Source organism: Aphelocoma coerulescens, chromosome 11 (assembly GCF_041296385.1).
Source record: "Aphelocoma coerulescens isolate FSJ_1873_10779 chromosome 11, UR_Acoe_1.0, whole genome shotgun sequence".
Lineage (NCBI taxonomy): Eukaryota > Metazoa > Chordata > Aves > Passeriformes > Corvidae > Aphelocoma > Aphelocoma coerulescens.
Genome location: NC_091025.1, coordinates 15,840,001 through 15,861,570, shown reverse-complemented (window position 1 = coordinate 15,861,570; position 21,570 = coordinate 15,840,001). Strand labels below are relative to the sequence as shown.

At 38.3% G+C, this 21,570-nt stretch overlaps 1 long non-coding RNA gene across 3 annotated transcripts in view; it reads left to right on the top strand.

Moving 5' to 3' along the window:
• The first annotated feature begins 4,591 nt into the window (after positions 1-4,591).
• The window catches only part of LOC138117019 (uncharacterized), a 27,932-nt gene continuing 10,953 nt past the window's right edge, over positions 4,592-21,570 (top strand). Inside the window, exon 1 of one of the 3 annotated variants that reach the window (XR_011154465.1) lies at positions 4,592-4,753. This is a non-coding gene — a long non-coding RNA (uncharacterized lncRNA). Of the gene's footprint in view, positions 4,754-15,502; positions 15,579-21,570 lie in introns of those variants that run through there. The other 2 variants (XR_011154463.1, XR_011154464.1) reach the window with 2 other exon arrangements.

Sequence of the window (21,570 nt, the reverse complement as noted above, 5' to 3'; positions counted from 1 at the left end):
TGTCAGAGTAATTGAGCATAACATCTCTACAGGTTTGTGTTTCAAAAGATGCATTATCTTTTCTTGTCCGTTTGTTCTATCCAGGCTATTCAAAACTTTCAGTTTTATGGATCCTTTGAAAGAATTTGAGGTTTAGGACTGATAATTTATGTTTCTGCTGAATTTGCAACTCTGCATGTGATGATTAATACACTTCTCTCCATAAATAAGAGGAGATGATATCTGTGAATTGGTAACAAAACAGAAGAATGTCATTAAATTCTGTATTTTGCAAGAGACTTCCAACCTTTTAAATCTTTATAAATTAAACATCATCCATGTCTGGATGGCTGAAGAATGAATGTCACATATAAGATATCTCCCTTAAATATTTTCTTGAAAGTAATCTATATGATTTACAACATATTGCAATTAACATTGACCTTTTGTCTGCTTCAAAAGAATGTGAGAACAGTTTTTTGACATCAAAAAGATTTTTTAAATTTCCAAAAATATTCCTGATGAAAGTTGTTCAGACTGGGAAAAATATGTCACCTTCATTTAAAAGTTATGGCACACTTGATAGATTATCTGCCTCTTTCCTAACCTTAGTTCATGCACAAAAGAGGATTTAAAAATACTCTTGCAAGTAATCATCTTTTAGAAAATGCAGATCCTCAGAAGTCAAAACTAAGAATCCTGTACTTCCTGTTTAATATCAACTGACAATTTATTCAGGATCTGGAGGCTGCTATTCATTCTTCCATTTCTTTCCAGCCACATAATTGCCAACGTACAGCTGCAGTTGAGATCCCAATAAATTTTATACCTCTTTCATTCAAAATGTAGTAAAAATAAAGAATAAAGCTCAGTTTTCACAAATATCTACATTCAACTTTATTTTAGTTCGTTTGTATCAATATTTTGTTTTGTTTTGCCTTTAACCTGTGAAAATGTTTGTGGAAAGCAGAAGAAGGGTCTGTGAATAGGATCAAATTCTTTAACAAAGTATGACATAGAGTCTTGCTCCTCTCTATTTGCTTACTCTTTGGTCCCCTTCTAAAGGTTAGGAAGGCTGCTCTGGCCACAGTGTCCTGCCAATGTGTGACAAGTTCAGGCGCTGTCCCTCTGGGCACTTGGCTGGAGCAGATTCACTTTGTAGTAGCCCTGACTTTGACGGCGAAGTATTAACTGTTCAGTTGAGGGAAGGGAGGAGAGATCAGAGCACGAGTTAGGCCAGCTGCCAGACACACTAAAATTACTCCTGTAACCACTCCAATATGTGTACCAGAATTTAGGGACTCCGATATATTCAGACAGAACAGTTTTACACAAAGGGTAGTTGAAATACAGTCTGGAACAAACTGCCGAAGTCAGCAGTAGAAGCAAATAGTGTAAATCAGCTCAAGGAGGAGTTTTTGAAGAAGGCAGGGGAAGAACACAGAGCTACTAGCTAGAAGTTCAAGTTTCAGATGATGAAACACAGATTGATTTGTATTTCCTGAGGTTATGAGGGCAAGTCTTCATGGACCATATCATCCTCTTTGGGCTGTTAAATGTTTGCACGTACTTTTGTGCTGTGTTTCATCCTTATTCAGTTTGGAGTGATGCTTTTTCCCCCCCCACACTCTCTTGCTTGTACAGTCTCTTTAGATAAGGTCTTGCAGAGGGGAATGCATAGCACAGAACCCCGTTTCTTCTCATCTTGGTGAACTTCAACCAAAGCCAGTGTAATCATTTAGTAAAAGTGGTGCAATCAAGAGCACTTTTCAGCTTCTAGGCATATAAATTTTCCTGCATTGTGTTGTTTCCTGGGAAGGGCCTCCAGACCATGATAAAATATTTATGTCTTCACTGTGACAGTAAAGAAATTTTGACTATGAACTCAAACATGGAAGTGTTTCAGCTTTTCAGGAAATCAAACATGGAAGTGTTTTAGCTTTCCAGGGTACCACTAATCTCAGAGCTGTCATGCTGATGCGGTGAAAGATGCTCACTGCAGGTGGGAACAGAACAGAGAGATCGTCTTTATTGCTCTTCATTGGTGAGCCTGTAATTTGTCCTTGTGGCCACTGACGTGTTGTTCTTGAGAAGAGAAACTCTGCCATGAAACCTCTTAGGTTTTGTTGTTGTTGGGGTATTTTTAATGTCAGGTAGTCTATAAATATAACTGTGCATGCAATGGAGTCCCTTTGCCCTCTCCCACATTTGTGACTGACTCACATCTCTCTTGTGGAAGTCCTGAGCTGACTCCCTTGGGCCTCCAGGAGTCCTTCTTGTGAAAGTCTTGGGGAGAGCAGCCATGGGCCTGATTCTGAAAGTTGTCTCCATAAACTTTGTCATGTCAACATAAGCTGAAATTTTTCCACAGTTTGGCTGGATAGATTTTGCCTTGAATTTTACCCAGACTTTTTTTTTTTAAATAGATCAGCATCTTAAATTGCCATTACTAATATTACACGAGAAAAGAGTATTTTATCTTATTACAGGCTTCAGTTTCTAAGTCATAGAATGTAGTAGGTAACTTGTTTGTGTAATTTTTTCAGTACAAAATTTTCAAATGCACAAGTTTCCCCTTGTTTTCTGATTCTTTGATTGCATCTCTGATAAGCGAAACACAAATGTCTTTTCTTTATTTTGATGCAAGAACCCAAAGTACAGATTATTTTACTGAGATTCCCTGTGCCTTGAGTTTCTTGTTTAAAGTAACATTTATTTTCACTGAGATTTGAGTATTTCCAATACCTTCTGCCTTAGCATAACATTAAAAATGTCTGTTTGTTCATTCATTACAATACATATTGGGGTGCAGAAAGGACATAAAATACCTCTTAATGATTCCCACTTACTTCCTGCATTTACATCCCTCTTGGAAATCAGACATTCAGTTTCATAACAAAAAAAAAAAAGAAAAAAGAAAGAAAAGAAAATTAACAATTAACTGGACTTTGTAAATGACCACATAGACTTGGTTCTTTCTTCGCAGAAATTCATAACCTGTGGTGACACAATCCCTGCTCTCTGCTTCACAGCCCTAGATGTGCTGGTATTGTGCTTAAAGCCCAACAGAGCAGTAGCAGCAAGACAGAGCTGGCCTTACAGGAACGTAGCAGCCAGATGATTGGATCCCATTTCCCACAGGTTTCTAAGTCTGCAACTGAAAATGCCTTGTAACTCTATTAGGAAAGACCTAGGTGATCAATAGAAGGAACAAGGCCACACAAGTACGTCTCGAAGCACGATGAAAATTGCACATGCTGTGGTGCTCAGGGGACTTAATATTTTTCAGTGATTTTTTTCACCCCATCCCTTGCCCTTGTTTACAGAGCAGTTGTTCTGTCTCATGCAGCTTTATTGTGAAGTATAACCTGATTTGTTCATTATCATATTTTACTCAAAAAAATCAGTTCTGTACATTTCCTAATGTTTTAGGTAATATGGATTATTTTTACAAAAGTTCTCTTTAGTTTTTTAAAGATTGGTTGATATTTTGAAGAGGCATCATGCAGTTTCAAAGAGAGGGTGCCTGCACTGGTGAGACAAGAGGCAGCACTCCCTCACCCATCTCTCGTTCGAGACAGGAGGACCAAGGTCAGCAGCCAGGGTGTGGTGGACCATGGATTCCATGTGGGGAATCACAAGCCACAAGCTGACAGGTCACTCCCCCCAGATGTTCCGAGGGTGGATCTGAGATGATGTGGGATAGATCTAAGCTCTGAAGTTGTCTCATGGCAAATATTTTTCTCAGCATTTTTTAGAGCTATGTCATTTTAGTGACAACTAAGAGACTGCTTGTTCTTTTATGTAATTATTTTCAATTTGCTGTTATGCACACAATACGATATCTTGTTTAAAAGTTTTCTTTTTTAATGTGAGGAAAACAAAACACTTGCTGTGAGGTGTACAGGGAGTCTTTTGTAGACAGTGTATTTAGCTCAGAGCAAATGAAAAAATAACTACTTGACTAGGTTAGCTTTGGGTGCCCTCAGGCTCTTTGAGATTAGTTTTAGATTCATATGCTATGGTCACTCATTGACCAAGCTGCTTCAACCCTTATACATATCCAGCAAAGGATCATTTCCCTCAGGCATGGTTTTCTTTCAATCATATTTAGCAAAACTATTAAACACACTTGGGGCTTGCACTGAAGAGAGAAACAACTTCATATGTTCACAATTCTGAACAACTTTCTTCTTCAGGAAGTTGGAAAAAATTGGTTAGTTCTCAGTTTTTCAAGACTTTAGTTTGGTGCTCCCTAAAAAGGTTCTGTATAACTTCCCCTGTAATAAAATTACTCCTGCATTATTCCTAGTAATTTTTGTCAAAATTTTTAAAGTTGATGGAAAGATGCTTTTTTCCTGAGCAAATAGAAAATGAAGTATTTCCTACTTTTATTTCCAAGAGTGTTTGACAGTTAGTACAGTAGTGGGATGGGAAGTAAATGCTACATTGATTGCTTTTCATCTTTTTAAGAGCCCTTACTTGAGGGGCCAAGTTTTGTTTTTCAACAAATCCTCAAACCATAAGGTTTTCAGCTTTGATGTTTTTTAAAGAAAGCTCTTAACACACCTTTCCTCCTGTCCCCCCATAGGTTTAGAGCAGATGAGCATCCACGAGACTGGATGGAGTCTCCACAGAGAAAGGGTGTGGAGCAGAGTGGTTGGGTCCATCCAGCTCTGGCATTTGGCTGTGCCAGGTTTCTGATCCCCCACAGAGTTTCCTTCATGTGCAGAGAGAGAGTGGTTCCAGTTCAGGGAAACTCAACACAGGAAGGGTAAGTGTTCACACAAGAATGCTATATGTAGTACTTGTTACTGGACCCTAAATTTGGATTGGGAAGCATTCCCAGATGGCCCATAAAGTTGGGTATTTTTGGTTCTTAACTGAGAAAGATTCGCATTAAATGCTCTTTATTAAACATGGATTTATAGGGAATACTCTTGATTTGAACAGTGTAGCTTTGAAAAGAGTAGAAATGCATGTGAGAAGGAGGTCTAGTGGGTTTTTTTGTGTGCCATGTGTGGATGTATTTCCCTGTGTACAGAGTTATTGTTTGTGAGAGAATGGTGGGGAATTCTTTTTCTTCTCATGGTTATCTATTTTGGGTGGATGTCTATGAAAGAATTATCTCCCAAATTATCCAAGAAGTAAATTATGCTTTCCCTTCAAGGTTTATCTTAATACAAATGCTGTGCCTGACAGGTTTCACTTAGGAGTTCAGACTCACCACTGCACTTTGACGACTAAAAGCAGAAATCTCTGGTGACACTCTCTCTGCGTAGCCTGGCTGGATTTTACTTGAACTCTCTTGGATCTTTTACACATGAAGGCACGTGCACACATTCTCTCCTGCTGCCACCCCCTTCTTTCTCTGTTTGGAGATCACCTGAACTGCTTAAAACTTTTGCCTTAATTTTAATTTCTTTTCTAAAAGCAGTGAAATTGCTTAGATTTATATTAAATATGCCATCATAACTTATATCTGTAAGCTCTTCTATAGTCAGATTTAGAACTTTTACAGGTCTCTTAGTATGAACCACATTCATGTGAGAATTGGTTTTTTTGTAATCAAACATCTTTGGTTACTGTAGGTATTTATGGTCTTGTGCACTGAGCTGTAAACATGAGAGTTAGAATTTCTTCTTTGAGGTGGGAACAAAATGAGTGGATATCTGAACAGTTATTTAGTTCTACATTTTTTCCTTTTTCACAACTATCTTGATGTTCATCAAACTGTGAAAATTCAGAATGAGAGGTAAATTGCAGGCATAATTTTTGCTAAGTCTCATGAAAAATGCCCGCTCCAGTAGAGTAATACTAGGTTTCAAAACTCCTATGTCTGATTGTTTCCTATATTTTAAAATTAATATTGGGATTTAAAACAACAGGCAACATTTTTTTTAACTTCTTATCTTGCTTCAGGTAATGCCATTCTGGACCAAAGAGGGACTGAACCAAGTTTTCAGAATATTTTTTGGATATTTCCCTCTCTCACTGTGTCAGAGTAACCAAGTTGTTCCTTTGTCAAGGTTTGTTGAGCAGTTGCCTAAGATCACAGTGTATGTGTTAGAATAACTGACTACAGTGCAGTTTTAAGGCCTCTAATTTTAGTCTTCTATTATTCCTCTTTACAATTGTGCATCTTGTCATCTTCAGTTATTAGAAATTCTAAATTTCAGCTGTGAAAATGCTAAACTATCTCTTCTAGTAGTTTTTCATTAATGTTTTGTGATTTAATATTTCATTGTGTGTAAAAATCATGAGACATTATAGTGTGAAAAGTACTGTATAAGTTTCATTGTACTGTTTAGAGCACTTAAATCCTGATGATTTTACAGCAGTGAAAATTAGAAATATTTTTCTTACAGGTAAAATAGTTAGGGGGTTAGGTGGAAGTGAATACAGTTTGTGTGTTTGATCATGCAGAATATCAGAATTTTTGAACTCTATTTTCATTTGTTTATTATTCATTTGTTGATTATTCAGAATTTCATCCTTTTAACTATAAATTAGGTCTTATTTTCTGGAATTTCTATGGTAGGCATGGTTGGCTACAGCAAGCATATTGTCTCTGGAAAGCCTCCATATCTTCTGAAAATATTAAATGTTTTAGAGAGACTGAGAAGAAAACTCAAAGTGAAGGTAATGCCCTAATTGCTCCTTACATGTGCACCTGAAATAAGTAACTGAAAATGTCTTAAGGTTTGAATTTTTAAAGTGACAAAGCTTAGTTCTGCTTAGTGATGTGATGACCCTGTGACAGCATCTTTGCCTCCACATCACTGCACTCATTTTGTGTCTTCCAAGGAAGAAGACAGATCCTGGTGTCCTTTTTTTTCCCTCAGGTACAGTATAACAGGATTTAAATCACTGACAGGAGCTTCCTGATGATCCTTGTTCTTCCAGTTTGTAAACTGGTAACACTTCTACCCTGAAAAGCTTTTTATCTTTTTTCTTATGAAAAAAAGGGAAGATCCCTGGTCTCATATCTGAAGAGGCTCTTGGTCTCCCCCAGCACCACTTGTGGTCAAGAGAGAAAGGAGCTCCTGCAGAAAATATCTGGGAGAACCTGCATTCAGATCCTGTTCTGTAGCATCTGCAAGAGGATCTTTCTCTCCACTCACTTCTGTCTAGAAACCAACTGACCCAGCCAGGTGCACAAGGTTGATCTCTGTGAAGGTTCTGTTCATGTTTCATGATAGTTGACCTCAAAACTGTTGTTTAGTGAACTTTCCTCAGAAAAAAATATTGACCCACATTTAGTTTAAAACTTAACATGGAGATACTCAATGAATGTCTGTGTTGAACAGAGTCCAGGCAGAATTTTTCCCTTTGTGTTTGTGTGAAACAGGAATCTGAATTCAGTCACATCTGCACTTTGGACTTGTAGAAATTAGCACAAGGAATAATCCCATGTTATGGAGTAATTTTTGATGTTCCCTGTAATTAAAATAGTTCTGCATTACATTCAGGCAAAAACTATGCTTTGGCAGTGTGGTGAAACATTAGAGAATTTTCCTCAAATTAGTTACAGAAATTGAATGACAGGACAAATTAAGAAGAGGCAGGAGGGGGTGAAATATTTTATTTTAAAAATACTCCATAAAGATAAACATGCAGTAAATTAGCAAGTGTGCCTTCTCAGTTATTCATGGCAACACGTTTGGAAAAAAAACCGTGGGGTTGGTTTGTTTATTATTTGGCAGAATTTTCCAGTGTTTTGTCAGCTTCCCACAGGCTGCTGTGCATGGAGCTCCTTGGGAGGATCACCAGAAGGCTTTGAGGAAGCCTTCAGAAATTATGAACCAGACATGGAGGAGAATGACAGAACAAGGCAACGGGCTCAAACTGGGCATCCCTTCTGCAAACCTTTCCACCCCAAAGGCAACATTTTGAGCAGTCACATGGATGGGGTGAGAAAATTATAGAGATCCATGGATCTACCTGCATACTGTCCCGGATACTTCAAAAGCTGCAGTTAAAAGTATAAGCCAAACTTCCTCTGCATTTACAGCAGGTGGTATTAATTGATGTCATTTAGATTAATAGCAGTTGTTGTTTAACAATAGCTGTTGATAAACTAGCATTGGTTTAACAATATGCAAAAAACTGCATCTAAGCTTGGCAGGGGGGAAGCAGGGAAAGCAGCCAAGTGCTCCACCCAGATATAGATGTGTGTGTATGTTTATATATCTGTGTGTGTGTGTGTGTATATATATATATGTGTATATATATATATAAAAATTCTTTTGTCCACACACAGAAATGGTAGCTTCAGTATGTTTATTGGGAGTAGCAAAAAACCAGCTACTTACAAATTCAGTGAGACAAGGAACACCAGATTGGATCTGTTTTTTTTTTTTTTTTTTTTAAATGTTGCTTCCAACCACAATGTAAATGTTGGGAAGGAGGGGGAAGCTTTTCTTTTTTGGAAATATATTGAGTTTAACTGCAATAAATACTTCTGGCTCAAAGACATCCCTAGTTAAACCTGGTAATCTGTCAGTAGAAGGGTATGTGCTGGAAGAAGAGAGCAGAGCTGTGAAAAGGATCTGTCCTTAGGACCTGTCTGTCTTTTTTTTTTCATAATAAAAGCAAGAGAAAAAAACAGTGTTATCAGTACACTTCTGCAAGTGAATTAGCTAGCACAGATTTGATAAAGCTTATAAACCCTCTAGAGCAATCGTGACAGTTTGCTGGCTTGGGCTTTGTCTGCTGCCAGTTACTCCTTGCTAGTGGCACTCTTTATTTATGCTTCAGTACCACGTTATCCTCTGGGCTTCAAACAGAAGGGACCTGTCTGTAAGTGTTTTGGTTGTGGTGTTAAAAAATAAGAGTGCAGCAAAACACATGCAACAGTGCCCAAGCTCTGTTTCAGCCAGTTTCCCTTCTCGTGGTCGCTTCCCCGTGACTGTTCCGTGCAGAGAGCGTGGCTGAGGTGGTGTATGTCTGCCTTCCACTAGAGAGTGTCACAGAGTTATTTCAATGAATGAAAAAAGCCAAATGGATGCATTATCTGCTTTGTTGTAGGTAAAATGCAAAGTGGTGTGACCTCAGGAACAGGAGATGGCTGTGCCTGCCTACATGTTTTCCATTTTCTAACCAGTGCCATTTATTCTTCAATCTGCAGCTAAAAAATGTACACAGGGCAGGAGGGGGCCACATTTTCATGCACACCAGGGTTTTTTTTTGTCCATTTGACAACGTGTACACCTTAATGTTATTGTAAATATACCATCTGACACCTTTTGCTCTCCTTTGTACTCAAATTAAATTTGTACTTCAAAATGGTAGCATAATTCTGGGGTTCATTATCACATGCATATTCTTAGAACAAGGCATTGGCAAGCAGAATTTAGATTTTGGATCAGCCTATGTAAAATTCTACACATGGGAATCTTGGAAAAAAAGTTGCAGTCCATTAGCAAATTCTCATATCTGAACTGAAGATGTATATGCATAAGTAGAGAAATTGAAAAATGGTGTTAAGTAGTCATAAAGTCTCCAAAGGGAGATCTGGACAAGAAGCTGCAGTAATAGCAGTAGATGGCTGTTATTATAAAAAGAAAAACTCAAAAGTGAGGACAAGAGTAACACTCCAAATGCATAAAGTAATTTCTTCAGCCTCTGAAATTTCACATGGAAATGCAAACACTGAAAGTATTGTTTTTCAGGTGAGTCATATCACTGAATAACACCTGTCCCTTTTTCTAAATGAAGGATTATCCATGAAGATACTTCATTTAAAATAATAAATTAAAAATCTGAGTACTTTGCTGACCACTGCAGTGCTTAAATTGGGGTTTAATCATCAAGGTCATTTTAGGTGAACTTTCCTGTCCCTGAATTCCAGAAAACTCTGAAATTCATTTGTTTTCTGATATAAAGGACTGATCCCTCCTTTCTTCCAGGTTTGTGGTGCATGGTGAACACCTGTGTTTGGTGTACACTGTTTTCATTCTGCTTTAGTGAATGTGACAACTCAGATGACGCCAGCTGGGACTGTTGGACGTACAGATACCTCAGCAGGCACACCTTTATTCCCAGATGACTTCCAGGTTATAGGAAGCATTTTAAAGGCTCTGGAAAAGTCAAAGAAGAAGCAGGGCAAGTCAGGCTCAAAAGCTTCACTTCCTTACCCTAAAGGGGTGAATTGGACCCGAGTTCCCCTCAGTGGTACCGGTGGGTAACAGTCCACAGACAAAGGGGTCTTAAAGACCTGAGTGCAGGGCAATAAAAAGGGATTTTTCTTGAAAGTAAAACAGAGCAAGGAGTACAGTGTGACCAATTATGCCAGGTCTTACTACAGTGAAAGAGCAGAAAGCCAGGCTTGTAATGGCAGTGAGAAACTGTAAGGTCCTGAGAGTTAAAGATCCTGAAATACATCTTGGTAAGGAATGTTCTTATTTGTGAAAGTCTCAGTCTTTGTTCTTAAAACTTCCAGTTTGGTTTATCTATTTAAATACCTCTGCATTTCCACCCTTTCCTAATGGAAAGAAGAAATATAAGTAATATAATAAAATCTATTTGATTTTGCTAAATGAGCTTGAGCTGCTACTGCATTGGAAACTTGAGTGTGTAAAATTGATTTGCGGGAATCATGTGTTGAGGCACAGGAAGGATTTTCCCATCATTGCCTGATATTCATTGCTAAATGAAGGGAAATGTACAGCTGTGGATAACTAAAACAACACCTGAAAGAATCCACTCACCCCCAACATGCAGGTTTTAAGTACAGAGGTGTGGATAATAATAAATAACAAAAGGAATGCCCATGTTGCTGACCTGCTCTTCCAGTGGCAGCAAGAGATGCAACTCCTCAGTCCAGCATTTGCTTCTCAAGCCACCCCACCTTCTAGGGTACCTACTAGTGAAGATTAAGTTTTAAGATTTGCCTATGTAGCATTTTTCTATAAAGAAATAGAAGAAGTCTATGGGTGAGCTTTGAAAAGAAAATATTTATGAAATTTCTTTACTCTGTTTACTAGAACACATTGGGGCATCAGCACAACCACAGTTACAGGAGGAGGGAGAAGGGTTTTCTGTGGCTGAGCAGGAAGGTGTAACTATCTCTTTATTTCAGTTTACCCTTTATAGTTTGACTTGAAACCATCTTTTTTGATCTACATAGAATGTTTAATTAATGTATGAGGGCTGTGTGACCCTTTGTAAGGAGTTTATGAAAGCAGATATATTTATTAATAACCAGGTGGGTGCTTTTCACTTTGTTTTCTCCTAAATAGTACATTAAAGAAAAAAAAAAGTAAGTAGAAATGTTTTTAGGAGCTTTTTGATAAGAATTGATACCTCATTACTGAACTGCAGTAACTTTGAAGGATAGCTTATACAGCCATACTATGTGCACTTTATTGCATGAGGGATTTCTAACAGTCAACAGGAGTTCCTTCTTGATGACCTGAAGGGAGTGTGATCTAACTCTTTCAAGTTAATCATGAACCACAGAGCAAGCACTGAGTAAACCCATAGCATAAATTGAAAGGTCACAGCCTGTATTGAGAGAGCTTGTGGTATTTTCCTCTTAAAAGAGACATGACAATTCATTTTGATCTCTATCACAGAGGTACAGAGGGCTGAAGGGGAGACTGTGCTCAGTTGGAGCTCAGCAAAAGGGACTGGGAGCCTCACCATGTGTCCCTTGTGCCCTCACCACCCCTGTGCCCCTCACAGCAGAGAGAAAATGCAGTCTCAGGCTGTGTCACAGCTCTGTCTTCATCCCTTTTCTTTGGCTGAAATGCATTGAGTCCTTGATGGTTTGACTTTATTGTGCACCACAGTGGATTTGAGGGGCACTCTGTGAGGAAAAGGCTGCAGAAATGTCTTTATTCTCCTTTAGATTTCTCACTGGATCACAGGATACCTTTGGCTTTGCACTCAGTGAAACATGTATACGTGTGTCTTTGTCTGTCGTGCCCATAACTGATGGGGCAGTGAAAAACAGAGCACAGAAATATTAATTTACAAAATATATTAGAATTTGATCAACTAGAAGAATGTGTAAGTTAGCAAGAGTATTTCTGTGTCAGGATGAGATGGTCATCCAAAAATAATAGAATTTGTGTTTCAATATGAGAAAACTGTAAAGTTTTAAAACCAGAATATGTGTTTACCTGTTCTTTTTTTTTTCCTTTTTTCCTGAAATCTCTCTTCATGCCAGGCATTGCATATCCTCCAGCCATTAGAGCTACTACTTTAAACAGGAATAGATATGTAGGAGCATATTCATGCTGTACACTCCAGGGCGGGTGAACACTAAATTTGCCTCCAAGTGCTTTAAATGTCAAATAAGATTAACCATCTGCTAACCCATCTAACAATTCACTAGTAGTTCTGCTCCCTGGCATAATAGACAAGGTAACCCCTTTGCTGCCTGGGAGTTGTCCAGCAGATGGTCAGCAAAAACAAACCAGTGTTGGATGATGGGACCATTTTACATGCAGTAATAATGTTTTCCTGGATGAACAGCAAACATTGCCCAAAGAATCCCACAGAAGAATCACCCCATGGTTTACAGAAGTTAATGGTCAGGCACTAATGTACTCACTCCTGTATTTAGATGGAGAACAAGTGATATGTGTGTCTAAAGACCTGAAACGTTGCTAACTTTGTTTCAGAAATAAAGGTAAGAGCAAACTATGATAACTGAAATTTTGCTCAACAATTAAAAAAGAAGCAAAAAAGAAGTGGGGAGTATTCCTTTTTCCACATGTAGGAAGACTACTGTGAGTGCAGTGCAGTTCTACTTGGTCCCTCAGCTTCAGGAGCTGAGCTGTAATTCCAGATTTACAGCAGTAGCCAACAAGAGAAGGAAATGAACATCGAAAAGGATGCAAATGACTGTAGAAGAATATTTGGAGAAAGAGCACCCTTTATAAATAAGCTTTGAAACCTTGACAGAGAAGTCAAATTAATTAGATTTTCGTGAGACAAAACAAAGAATGTTTATTCAGAATTGTCTCAGAGCCCTGGGAGAAATTTGAATTGGAACCCATATTAAAAAAGCCATCTGGGAATATCTTGCAAAAGACATCTATATATAAAGAAATGCTATTGTTGCCATTGGCCTTAGAAGGGTCTCGTTACACATGACCTTGGGATCTAGTTACCATCCTGGAAAAATAGCAGTTATTACTACCTACTTAAAATATAAGCAGGTGCCAGTAGTGTTTTCTTAACACAGGCTTTTATGTCAGCCCTTGACAACAGGTATATTTTGGAGAAGCATAAAAGCTTGAATTCAGAAAGAAAAAACTCTCCAGTTATTGACCAGGACAGCTGGATACTTTAAAATTGCAGGAAGGGGAGCCACAGAGAAAAGTGGAGTTTCCAGAAGGCAGGGCTGGAGGTGGTTTAGGGCAGGGGAAGGTGAGGAGCCCTGGGCTGGACAGGTCGTGCCCGAGGGCTCTGTGCCATGAGGGTCTGGGGGGGACCATGTGATTCAGCCAAATATTCCAACTCGGGGAGAGATTTCCCTCCCTGCATCCAAACAAAATGAAGTCAGCTTTGACTCTGCAAAATGTCGATGAATTCTTCAGAGTAAATCAGCCCTGTCAGTCTGATGTGGAACTGTCACTTACTTGTGACATAATATAATATGAAATGATATTGAACAACATGCGTTTGGCACTAAATTGTTAGCGGGTTTTAGCTTTGACAGCAGCAAGTTTATTGCTTTAATCCCAAGGTCTTTTAACCCTCTTTGACATAAATTGAGGTTGGCTTTTGTGAGAAAACTCCACTTCACTCTCTCTTCCTTTACCTAAAACTGCTTTTAACAATTTATGCTCATACATCAGACACTCATTTTGAGTGACAAAAAGAAAAAAGATCTATTAGAATAGAAGGAAAAAAGGGTCAATTTAGGTTAAGCAGTGTATGTCTCTTTTGGTAGGCATGTCACAGCTTTCTTCAGGTGAATGTGAATTTTAAGTTGTAATAATGTATTGCTGTAGCAAAATAAAACAAATCTGTGACAAGAAGAGAGAATAAGTATTGTAGGAGAAAGACTGGTAACCTGCACAAGACTATTCTGCCTTTTTTTGATGCAATTTAATTTATTGCTAAGATGGGTCCATTTTGAAACTTTTCTCATAAGATCAAAGGATTTTCTTTATGCAAACACTGTAGAGAGACAGAGTACTTTAGTGAGGGTCATGTGCAGAAATGCAGATGTATGGAACAGATACTAGGTACACAGTTTTGCTGAATAGCTGGCTGATAGCACATAATTTAATATTTCTCCTTTTTGAGACACCTTGTTTGGTTTGATAAGTAAGTACATGTTGTCATCAGTGCTCTGATAATCCCGTCACAGAAATGCATCATATAGGAACTCTAACATCAATAACACAGGACAGTTTTATCACCCTTGTTTTTCTACTCTCAATTACTGTATGATGCTTGTAGTGTTGCTTTGAAATAATTTTATTGCATTTAAAGCTCAGCTGAATCTGCCCTTGAACTGTTTAATAATAGAGAATGAACACATTCTTAGCATATTTGCAAATTTTTTGTTTTCTTTGTTCCCTCTTATATTATTGATATACCATCATTTTTACAGAAAAGGAAAATATTAGATAAAAGAAAACCTGTGTTTCTCTCCAACTGTGAGTGCTTTTAGTTTGTATAAATTGCACTTTTTGTCTGTTCTAAAAACCATATTTTGCTGTTTCTCTTATTTTATCCATTTTTTTCTTATTTATGCTATTTTACTATTATTATCTATAACTTTGTCATAGCAATTATGCTCCTGGCTAATGTTTGGGCAAATACACAAACAAGCATAAAAAATTATCTGATCTGTGATCTATAGATTTGTGTCTTGTATCCTTTGCAGTCCTCCCCATGGCAATAAACTCATTTCCTGCTTGGCTTTTGGTGTCTCCTCCACTCCAACACCTTCAACTCCCTCTCTCCTTCCCATCTTCCTACTCTTGCTACCATAAAATCCTCAGGTATCTAGAGCTGACTGCAATGCACTGCTCCTATTTGCACTTATGTTCCTCACAGGCTGAAAGCAAAATTAATAAATAAACTTTACTGGATTTTTATGTTGGGAGCTGCATCCCCCAAATCAGGAAAATATGAAAATAAGGAAATATTTCTAGACCTTCTATAACAGCGTTATTTTGCTTCCTAGTTATGCTTTATAGAAATTATAATAATCTCTCTATAGATTATAATCTATAACATTCTGTACCCTAAAGATATGTAGATTGCTATGTTATATCCCAAGTATATCTTTCTATATGTTAGAAGCCAAAGTAGTATTAATTTGATGGTTATCCACTTTTTTCCAGCCTCGTCATCTGACATTTTTCTTTATCCTTCTCCTTATGTGTCCTTTGGTTTGAAAGCAGGATATGCTAAGCTGCTGATGCAAATCCTGACTTCTCCAAAAACCAAGGGTAGTCATTTCATAATCAGGGTTTGGCCCTGCAGATTGGCTGCACCTGCTGGAGCAGAACAAAATGCCACCACCAGGTGTTTCCCATTGATAGGTCCTGCTCCACCACAGTGCTCAGATTCTTTAAGCATTTGGTACTGGCAGCCCTTGCAGTTTCCCTCCTCCCGTTACAGCTGTAAGTATAAATTCCACAACGTTTCCAAATCCTGACAGAATGAAACTTGGGGAATTGGGAAAATGGGGTTAGTGTATGAATTGTGATCTTGTCCATGCAATAAAAAGCACTATCAGCGGGCATTCAGCAGCTGAACTACCCTCATGTTGTTTGTATTTTTATGGACACTGTTATAACAATAGTCAAGTATGATTTAACTTTAAAAGGGATGCTGTGGCATTGTTCAAGTCCAGAGCTGCCATAATCTCTTGTGGTAAATCTTTTGGATTTTATCTAGCTTTTAAAGAGGAAGGTAACATGAAGAATTAGTAATAGAACACACAGAGCCTGCCTTTAAAATGACTTGCCAAGCCATCCTGTTTATTTGGGTTTGCATGTATGCAAACTTTTCTGGGCCTGGTATATTTGCTCTTTGTGTTCTCCTACACATCCCTGCTAATCTACATCTACACATCTCCAATAGGCATCCCTGCTAAAATGCAGAGATCACCTTGGAACATAATTCCTACAAATACCTGTGTATACAATCCTGAGGTTTCTTTTGCTTATGCATTTCAGCAGCAAAAATTTCTTTCTAACTATGATGATGATGATGATGATGATGATTATTATTACAGATACATTTGCTTTTAAAAACTGATTTGAAATAATTAAGGTTACTCTTGTTTTTAAACATTAAATGTATTCAAAATCAATATCTTGTTTTGATTCTAGATGCTCTTGTGGTGCAGAGCAGGACATGGAGGATGTTTTGGCCATTGTCACTAATTCTGTATGAGGCCATGGCTGACTTGCTTAATTTTTCTCAATATTTTTGCTTATCTGTCATTTCCTGCCTTTTGTTTGGTTTATTTCATTAATGTTTGTAAACTATTTTTGGATACTTACATGCAAAGTGCTGAATAAGTATTGCTATTTGTTGTTAGGTCTGAAAGTGGACATTTGCTATGACTGTCATAGAGGTAACACATTTAATGATTTTCAGGTTTTATAAATCATCCATGTTGCTGGATATTTGGGGATAGCTGTGCAATTAAATAATTTAACTCAGCACAAAGAGGGTCTTATGGCTAAAATGTTTAATGGGAGCCTCAGAAGTTTAACTATGCAGCACAGGACAGTGAAATTGCAAGTATAAAACATACACCAACTCCCCATTTCGCAGCATTCTTGTCTTAGAAAAAAGCTCTAAGCAAGAGCAAAAGATTCTTCATTCCTTCAAGGCATTCCCTGAGGGCTTGCCTGCCCTAAATAATTATACAGCCTTAAAACAGTTGTCAGCCACTGCAGTCAGGACTGCTCCCTCTCCCGATTTTATTGGGAATGCTGCAATAGCTGCTGCCTGTCTTGGAGCCTGGCCTTCGGAGTCGTGACCCTGGGAGAGGCTCTGAGCCCTCCTTGCTAAATGGGTGGAAGTTTCAGGCTCCTTGTTAGCAAAAATTTGAAAATGTAGAATGAAAGGAACCCTGGTAGCAGGGGGAGAGGTCTGTGTCTGTTGCTGTGTGTCTGGACACAGTGCTAGATAGGGAATGTCACAAGAACCCTTTTTCTCACCTGTCTTGTACCTTGTCCATTGTTGGTCCAGCTACAGGAGCTTCTTCCCCTCAGTGTTCCCCATCCTGTGAGTCCTTCTGTGAGGATGGGGGAGTTGGCATTGGGACCCAGCTGGTCCAGCTCTGCCCTGCTCTTGAAGGAGCTCCTGTTCCTTTATTCAGTGTGGTCCGTACTACTACAAATGGGACCTAAGGTTGTATAGGAACTGTTCTAGAAATCTGTGGTAACCAATACAAATAGCCATAACTCCACTTACCTTTATTCCCTGAGTATAACTAGGACTGGCTAATTTGGAGATATAACTGATAGACCATCAGGACTGGATGCTGAATTATTCTAATTAAAATGTGTTTGTGGTTCAACTTTCCAGGTTAGAAGAGCTTCAAAAGGGGGAAAAATTCCCAACAAAACATTGCTCTTACCTTTTGGTAATGGTTTGGTCTTTGGTGGGTTTTGATTCCTTCTCTTCCAACTTCATCATAACTGCCTTGCTCAGGAAGAGAAAAACAAAAAGGCCAATGAAACAAAGAACTTAATTGTTCTGCTATATTCATTTACTGGGTAGCCTTTTGCTTCTGTATCTCTGAGGTTAAAGAGTGAGAATTATGTCTGAAATTTAATTTAAACCTATCCTTCTCTTTGTATTTCCTTCTCCTCCCTTAGCTGCTTGTCTGAACTGGAAAATTGCTCCAGTGTTACTGATAGGAAGGTTATGGAGTGCTGCTTTATTTTTGGTTTTAGGGAATTATTTTACCCGATATTTATCCTGGAATTTTATTCCATATGCTATTTAGGTTAGAAACTAAAGCTTGTTTCCCTAGGCAAGTTCAAGTAGGTAGACAGCAAAAATTTATAAAATTGATAAATGTCATTTCTAACCAGAGGATCTTGGGGAGGGTGAGGAAGTGAGGGGCAGTGATTGTTGCTTTTATTCCTAATCCAGGAATAATTAATAATTTTATTCCTAATCCTATTTTTTTTTAAAGAAAAGCTTCAGATTGCAAAAGTAATTGATCCAGTTTGTTAATACCAAGCAAAAAGTGAAAAAATCCTGTAAGGTCTCTGCTCCCCCTGTCTTTGGTTGTACAGTTATGGATAGACCTGACTCCAAATGGACAGCATTGTTCCCCCTCAGAGTGGGAATTTACTTGGTGCATGGGTGATTTGGATGCATCTCATTTTTCCTTTTGTTAATAAAATGAAAAGAACAAAGTTCACTTAGGAATGCCCTGTGTTTCATCTAGAGGAACTCAGTCACTAGCACGATGTCACAATCAGCAAACAATATCAGAGCTGAAAACCAACAAAAAGGCAGCATGAAAAAAGGTGACAAGAGAGGAGGAGACAGAAGTATTAAAAAGTATTGTAGATAAAGAACTGTTGACTGCTACTCTTGTAAATATTTCAAAATATAGATCCAATGTTTTATGGGTCACTAAAACTACTGTAAATACACCAGCTGAATCCCAAATACATCATTCTCAATCCCAGCAAAGACAAAACAAGGCAGCTATAATATCCCCTTCATCATCCCTTGCAGACTTGGGTTTAGCTGCAGAGCAAAATGACTGGAGCTTACACAGGAAAAATTCAAACATAGGAAAGGAAGAGAAACCTGAGTCTGTCCTAGTGTCCAATTTTCAATGGTGTGTAGAGTGTACTACAGCAGGAGGGCCCCGGGATCTTGAACTTCTCTTTATTTGTTCCTGGTTCAGCCAATCTAGTTTTCCTGAGTGTCTTGGACACTATCTTCCTGTCTTATTCTACCTGAAGATTCAGAAGAAATTATTCCTAAGGTCTGTACTAAATTTCTTTTAAAAGTCTTTTCACATTCATCCACAGAGGGTAGGCTCTCAAACACTGGTGGATCCCCCCCTTTAGTGGGTCCAGTGAGTGGTTTGTCTAGTGCTGCACAGGTGAAAGAAAAGTGATGTCCCTTCTCTGGAAAGGAAGGACACTGTTGCTGGAATTTTATAGCCAAGACTAAGATTGTGCAGTAAATTTGTGTCCCTGTATAATAAGCTAATAATTGTACTATTTTTTTTTTTATTATCAGGTTTTGCCTTCCATTATCTCTCTCTGATTTTATCTCTGAGTGTAAACATTTGCCTTAATTCAGGCTGGGTTCCAGAGGGATGCTGTTATACCCACTGGGCTGTGGTTGCCAACCTGAGCCATGTGTGGTTCTGGGAATGCTGTAAATAAACAAAGGCTCCAATAGCACCAAAAAGAGCAAGGTTCAAAAAAGTCTTATGAGGAACAAAATGACCCACAATGTTCTGGTGTCAGAAATCAGTTTCCCAGGTTGCAGTTAGGAGACAGAGGTTCTTGTGCTGCATGGGCTGAGCACCTTTCTCTTGCTCTCAAGATCTCTCTCTGAGATCTTTACTCAGCTCCTTCTGTGGGAACGAAGATGGTTCACAAAAGACTGATTAAATACAGCAAATAAAGCTTGAGAAAGTACAACTTCTTTCCTGGATTTCTCCTGCTTTCTTTGTCTTCTCTCCAAAAAGCCCAGTCTATAACCAATGTTAGCAACTTTAACAACTCTTGTCTCCCTGTGAAGGTCAAATGCTCACCAGTGCATCTGCTTAGAGTAGGTCAGTCCATCTTCCACAGTGATTGGCTCCAAATCCCAGAGATTTGGACTTCTTGCCTTAAAGTCTCCACAGGAAAAACGCAGTTCATACTTACCTCTGCTGATTTTCCACCTTTCCTGACTAAGCATGGAATTTTCTATAGTTTCAGCCTTCAAGTTGAGCAAAGTGGTTCTGCCATCAGTCAGTTCCTATAGGGGAATGGAGGGGGAGGCAAGCATGGGCTGGGGAGGAGGGTAAGCAGAGAGGCTGTTGTCTTCTGTTTTCCTGCAGGGTTTGTCTAACAGCTAACCGGATTAATGAAACACCTGGCATAGATGCAATTAACTGTTTTGCTGTTGAGGCTGAAAACTACATAATGAAGAGGCTTTAAAAAAAAAAAAAATCACCACCAAAACTGAGGCAACAAAATCCCACAACTCTTTGACACAGTTCTGTCAAAAAAAGATCCTACTGCCCATATATGATTATGTTTTATATCAAATAAACTGCAGGATTTCTCCATTCATATTGATAGATTCAGTAATGCTCTTTACAGAATCATTAGTGCCTTTGCAATACAAGGATTGGGCATAAGAAATACAAAGGAGTTTTACTGTCACCAGTGAACACTTTCAGTGGGTAGAGACCCCGAGAGCTGCTTGGCAGGGCTGGTGATTAACACCACTGGTGCTGTGCAGTCTCTCTTGGTAATGCCCACCCTCATCCTGGTGCATAAACACTGAGTGGATTACTGACTGCATTGCTGCTGATAGCTCCTTAATTTTGCTTTGAAAACCAATTCCAGGTAATGACAATCCTATAGCAAGAAATATTTGAGCACAGCTGGTTAATATTTTTTTTCTTTATTCTTTTAAAGGCAAACTTACATGTTAAGTATTCATCTGTACAAAAAAAAATAGAAGCAGAAACTGCTAGAAATATTGTGAAATTGTTAGTGAACAATGTGAAAATAGTGAACAAAGAGACAGGGTTATGGGATGGGAAACTATGAATGATAGATGAACTTCACTCTGGAAATAAGAAATACTGTCATTTTAAAAGCAGCATTTCACCACATCAAGAAACATCTTTTCTATTCTGAGAGCATGTTTCTGTACACAGGCAAAATTCTATTTTGGTTTTTGGAGAATGACTATTAAAATGTCTATAAAGTAGCAGCATATTGGAACTGGTGCAGTCTATAAGGAAACAATGTTTGTATCTGCTTTTTCTGTTCATAAATGTTCCAAAGGGTCATATCCTGGTAAATGAAACAAAACCTGAGTCAAAAGTGTTTTTCCTCTGATAAACTGCATTGAACCACAGTAGAGGGACACATCAGCCCTAAACATAGCTGATAACTAAAGGTTATAAGTGTGAAAGAAAAATATATACCCCAGTGCTTCTGGGTTTGGCCCTCAGAGATTTGTTCTTTGTGGAGAAATCACTGCATAGGGGCTGATTTGGGTGCTTTATAACCCCTTGCTTGGCCCTCCCTGTCAGTGGGCAGGTATTCACATAAAGCCCAGCACAAAAAGGGGTTAAAGTCTCCCAGGTTTTGTCTAGTCCCATGGCACTGGCACAACTGTCTTTATTCCTTGAGGTCCAACTTGTCTATGTAATTGCATAGATGGGATTTATCATTTAATAATAAAGCTGAACTGAATGGAATTAGCATCATAATCCTTTAAAATGTTTAATTGATATCCTGTTTTCTGTAGTATTTTTAGTTTGGTTTAATGTCAAATCTTTTGGCATTTCAGAGTGCAAAGTGAAGAATTATTAAATCTAGATATTTGTCAGAGACTGAATAATAACTGTATGACAATTATTATTCTGTGGAAATTATCTGTATTAAT